At 35.1% G+C, this 5,581-nt stretch overlaps 1 long non-coding RNA gene across 1 annotated transcript; it reads left to right on the top strand.

The window, feature by feature from the left end:
• The first annotated feature begins 1,970 nt into the window (after positions 1-1,970).
• Positions 1,971-3,495, top strand: LOC149269582 (uncharacterized). The gene is made up of 3 exons (XR_016269147.1): positions 1,971-2,496; positions 2,763-2,839; positions 2,924-3,495. It is a non-coding gene; the product is annotated as an uncharacterized LOC149269582 (long non-coding RNA).
• Positions 3,496-5,581: the final 2,086 nt, after the last annotated feature.

Here is a 5,581-nt window from a genome sequence, read left to right as displayed (position 1 = left end):
ATGTTCCATGTTTTCCATATTTGATCGTCCATGTTACATTTCCCATAATCCATATTCCATGTTCCAAGCTTCATCTTCCATGCTCTATGATATAGAGTCTATATTTATTGCTCCAGGTTGCCTTCACTTTGTTCCATGTTTCATGTTCTATTTTCTATCGTCAATCTAGTTCTATGTCTCTTGCTCTTTTTTCAATGTTCCACATATCATGTTCCATCTTTCATCTACCATCTTCTTTCCTATATGCTGCATTTCCATATTCTATCTTATATGCCACATCTTTCATGTTCCATGTTCCCATCTCTTCTTCTTATTATCTCCCATCTTTCATGAACTCTTAAATCCTAAAATGATCTATATTAAAATTTTTGAAAAATTCCCAAATTCCGAAACCCTATTAGATGGAGCAACCTAAGGAAATTAGAAGATTTTTCGCTTCTGATTTCTCGATGCCATTAAAAAACCATCAAAATTTTGGGCTTAGATCAAAACACGCAATTGCCATTAGCTGCGGCTGAGTAGCCCAAGAATTCCTCTCTCTCTCTCTCTCTTTCTCTCCCTCACTCTCCTTTGCTCCCTAGTCTCTCTCTCCATTTGACCTTCCCTTTGGTGAAGCGCTTCCACTTAGAGCAAACGACAAACTTCCTCTTTGTATTGCTTTGTGTTTCTTATTCTTTGTTGTAATAACAAGTGAAAAAGGGTGGAGCGCTCGTAATTATCAGCATGATAGCAAAATTTGTAGACCGATAATTATTTTCCCACTATTTTCCAGCTGTGGCTGAGATCGAGTCGAGCCGAGTTGAGGCGAGGCAGGAACTCCATGGCAAACAATATAATTAATAACATGGAAAATACATAATGAAATTATTATCTTACCGTAATGTGAAATGATTATCGCATGTGTGTGTCTGTCCCCCCTCCCTCTCCCCCTCTCTCTCTCGTTCACTGTGTGTGATATAGTGTGTGAAGAGCGAACAAGACAATGGCTGCTACTCAAGTTGAACTCGAGCGACTTTGACGCGCATCGAAATGCCATTTGATGACGACGACAGCGATGGGACCCTAAAGTGCGGCAAGGTACCGGCATTTATGAGGTAGGTGTACTTAGGGCTAGGTCAGTGCCAGTGCCGGTGCCAGTGCCAGTGCCAGTTGCCTTTCCCCCTTTTCTCTTTCGCTCCCTCTCTCACTCGCTGCCGTCTTATGCAAAGCGTTGGCGTCTGCGAAGCGGAACGATTGACGCGACTTTGAAACGGTTTCCAGTTGCCTCCTCTGCCTACTCTTGGCTCTTGGCTGTTGCCTCTTGGCAGTTGGCAGCTCAACAGTTGCGGCCGCTTGCATTGCCTGCTTCGAAACTGAACTACGATTTTAAAACTCCAAGTGCACCTAGAGAAAACTCAAAGTGGTGGATCGAAAAGGAAACCTTCTATTGTAAAATGAGTACATACAAGTTTTATAATATCTAAAATGTAAAAATGTAATTTCTTAATTTATTTTTTAAGTAAAAAGTTTAAAAATGAATCTATACACATTTTATATAATTTTAATATTTATTATTCTGTTTTTATCATCTATGAAATCTATTTTTTAACATACAAAAAAAAAAAAAATTAATTAATAAATAAATAATTAAATAAATAAATAAATAAAATAAATAAAATGTATTTATTTTAGAAAATTTAATTTCAAAATTATTCATTAAATAAGTCTCCTTTGTAGATATTTGATCTTAAGGGTAATATTAAAATATTTAATATGAGTTTTTTATTTTATTTTTTTTTATACTTAAATAATTTTTATGCGAATTTTACCATACATTTTTTTTTGCTGTTTTAAATTAATATTCTAATATAATGAATGAAAAAATAAATTCTAATAATATAAATCTGTAGTTTGCTACAACTCATTTTATATAGTTCATTTAGTTTATTCTGCCTTAAATATTAACTTTGAGCAAGAATTTCCTTTTTTTTTTTTATAAAATTAGCAATAGCAATTATTTTTTATTTATATTTTTTGACGTTGCAGTTTATTACTTATATTTAATTTTAATTTATTCCGATTTAATATTCTGCTGCGAAATAAAATTTCCTAAATTATTCAAAAGCTTGTGAGCTCCACAACTATTTCGCTGAGTGTATCTACTAACGGGTTGCCTTAGTTTGATTAAGTTCTACTGCAATTTGGTTATCTCTAGTTCAAGCTTCGTCTGTCAGCTCATTAAAACGTATTTTCACAAGCTGCTCACCTATTTCGCTTAGTGTATAATCGGCTCAGTTTGGTGGTTTGGGGCTGGCGGTCCGCTCAGGTGGGCAGTTTCAATTTCTGATGACTGGCCGAGCGCCTCGCAGTTATGTCAGAAGGTTGCGGCTTCTTCAGCCAAGCGGAAGTTGATTTATTTCTCTCCGCGCTTCGGTGAGAGAATTTTCACAAATGTGTTGCATTGTTCCTGAACCACACCTACAACAGCCGATGAAAAATGAAAGATAGAGAAAAAAGGTAAGAAAAGTCGAAGAAACCAGTTGGCAGCGCATTTCTTATATTTAACATAATTTGAGACCTTCGAGTCGCACAGAAAATTGTTCAAGCAGAACTTTTGCCTTTGGGACTCATATAAAATTAAGAAATATTTGTAATAATTAGCTTAGAGCTGCTTTTTTTTCTAACCATTTTTACTTTTTTTTTCCATTCTCTGTTCGTTGTGCCTTCGTTTGGTTATTCTGGCAATTTCAATTTTAATTTCAATTTCATTTCGGGCACAAAAGGTCTCGCAAAGGCAACCGCAGCAAAAGAATAAAGGGAGAGAGAGAGGAGAGAGAGAGAGGAGTGAGTGAGGAAAAAGGTAATTGAACAAGTCAAGAAATTATTAAAAACTAAAAATTATTCTACTCTCTCTCTCTCTCTCTCTCTCTCTCTCTCTTGGCAGCTTTTGTCATCGAGCACAATTTATGCGTATTGCCAATGCACATTAAAGTTGAGTTGAGATCGGTGGGGATTATTGACGAGCTGTTGCCCTGTGTGCTGCAACAGGTGGCAGGATAATTTTTGTTGGATAATATTCTTTATGTCAGAAATATACCTCAATCTAGTCTAATATATCCAGCTCCTAGACTACACTGAAAATTTGTTTGTATTACTTCAATTTATTATTGAGATTCTTTTTTTAACTGGTCTCCAGGCAAGAAATTAAAGATTTGCATTGAAGAATGAATTGAAGCTTTAAATATTAATGTAGCAATTCTATTTGTCATATACATACGGATGTAACGACGCTCAAGGGACCGTCGATTGCGCTTAAGGGACTGTCGTTATACCCGGATGACGCCATTATCATATTAGTTTACTCATATCAGTTTGTCTGGGGAGCCGAATTTACGTCGTAATCGCCATACGGACGCTGTAAGCGAAGTCTTTATAATCGGATTCTACTGTATCACCATTGTGTCGATTATTATAAGATCAAAATTTAAATAGAGCTAAATCCATAATGTTCATCCATCTAAATGTCGTTTCTATTGTCCATATGTCTATCTATCTGTCCGTATATTTGTTCTTCTGACGTTATTTATCTGTCCGACTTCTATTTGTCTATACCTCTATTTTCACTATCTTTATTACTGTATCTCTATATGTGTCTCTTATTTACCATCTATCCATCAGTCCCTCATTTATCCTGCCATCTACCTCCCATCTATCCGTACGATTGTCTGCATGTTTATATAACTATCTTCCTGCCTGACCACAGTCCACTGGAAAATCGGGTAAATCCTCTATGTTTTACAGTTATACACACAGAGCTCAAAGACTTCTCTATTGATTTATCAATAGCTATATATATTTGAGTTAAGATTACCCAAGGAGGCTACCGTCTGCAGTCAGGCTTTCAAGTTGAGGATCCAACTAGACGAGTTATACCTATTGTTACTAAGTTATTAAGTTGCATAAAAGTTTCACTATTTTATTAAATCCAAATCTATTTATCTTCTCAATCGCTAGTGCTCTAGTGAATTAGATATATTGTTGCATAAACACTTACCATATTATATCACGCTCGTACCACCTCTTATTTACCTGTTACATACCCAACCATTGCCCACATCATAGCCGCTTTTCTAGCTCGCATTACTTACAGGGCATCAGCTATGAAATTGCTGTTGAAAAATTGAAGTTGCCATCGAGCAATTGGCCAAATCTTTGATTGGTCTACAACAGCGAGAGCAGCGTCTCTGCCTCAGGCACGCTTCCCACCTGCCAGCTACGCCATATGGCCACGCACCTCCCCCTCTCCTCCTACTCGCTTGGCCCCTTGGCCCTTGGCCTGTTGCCCTAAGAGTTGCTCTAAGAGTTTCAAGCATTGCATTTCACTTGGCATTCGGAAATTCATTTAACTTTCGTTGTTGTTGTTGTTGTTGTAGCGGGTGGAGCTGTGCTCTCCTGTTTTTCTTTTTCATTGCTCCATTATACGTTAGCATTTTCCTTTTCTTTCGCTACATATATATGTTTTCTTCTATTTTTTTTTTTTATAAGCATTTTTCAATCGCATTTCGATGCGCATTTTCATTTGGGGTCAAGAAAAATCCATTAGCAGTCGGTGGAAGTTAAATAGAATCCATTAGCTGCTGCCGGAGAAGTTGTTGCCTTTCTTATTTGTTGTTCTCTTTGCTGTTGCTGCTCCTGCTGCTTGTTGTTGTTGTTGTTGTTGTTGTGTAGGTGGTGTTTGCTGGTGCTGCTGCTGCTGCTGCTGTTCCAGCAAATTGTAATAAAGCTTGCGCCTGCTTTGTGGCCCTGGCAAAAAAGTAAAAGGCGTACAGCCTGGGCTTTTCCCGCTCACTGAAAAGCGAAAGAAACGCACGCAACGCTCAAACATACTTCTCTCTCTCTTCCTCTCTCTCTCTCTCTCTCTTTCTGCTCAAATTTTGAGCTGGGTTTTCTTCTTGCCAATTAAACTCATCTCATCTGATTTGACCAGCAAAAAATGCTTTGCATCTGGTTTTTCCTTTTCGATTTAAGCTATCTTAATCTTTTCATTACTTTCATTTATTTTAGATTGCCTTTTGCTGCTAGTAAATAAAAAGAGAATTATATCTTTTAATTTAATTAATTTTCATGCGCGCTCAAAAGTATGCTACATAATAATGTATTAAAAAAAGGGGTGAGGCAAATTTAGAACATGTCTGCAAATAGTTGTGCTAAAAGACGGCCTAAAGAGTTTGCCAGTAAAATATAGACTTATTATTTTAGTAATTTTTATAGACTTACTTTTTTTTTTTTTTTTTTTTTTTTTTTTTTGCAAATAAAAAAGCAAATTTATATAAAAAAAAGGAATTTTTTAAATTAAATAAATAAATTTTAAATACCAATAATAATACAAAAATGTAATAAAAATAAGAAAATTAATAAGAATGCAAAAAATTAAAAAAAAAAAATAAAGAAACAAAAACTAAAATATAAAAAATAACAAAAATAAAAATTAAAAAATATAGAGCAAAGAATAAACAATAATTTAATTTTATTTTTATTTTAAGATTCAAAAATTGAGTAATTATTTCAAAATGATTCAGTTTAATCATTATTTTAAATTTAA

The sequence above is a fragment of the Drosophila arizonae genome, chromosome 3, assembly GCF_054131065.1.
Source record: "Drosophila arizonae isolate 15081-1271.41 chromosome 3, UAZ_ARI_1.0, whole genome shotgun sequence".
NCBI classification, from domain to species: Eukaryota; Metazoa; Arthropoda; class Insecta; order Diptera; family Drosophilidae; genus Drosophila; species Drosophila arizonae.
Note: the sequence above shows the minus strand (reverse complement) of the source record. Positions and strands in the feature narration are given on the sequence as shown.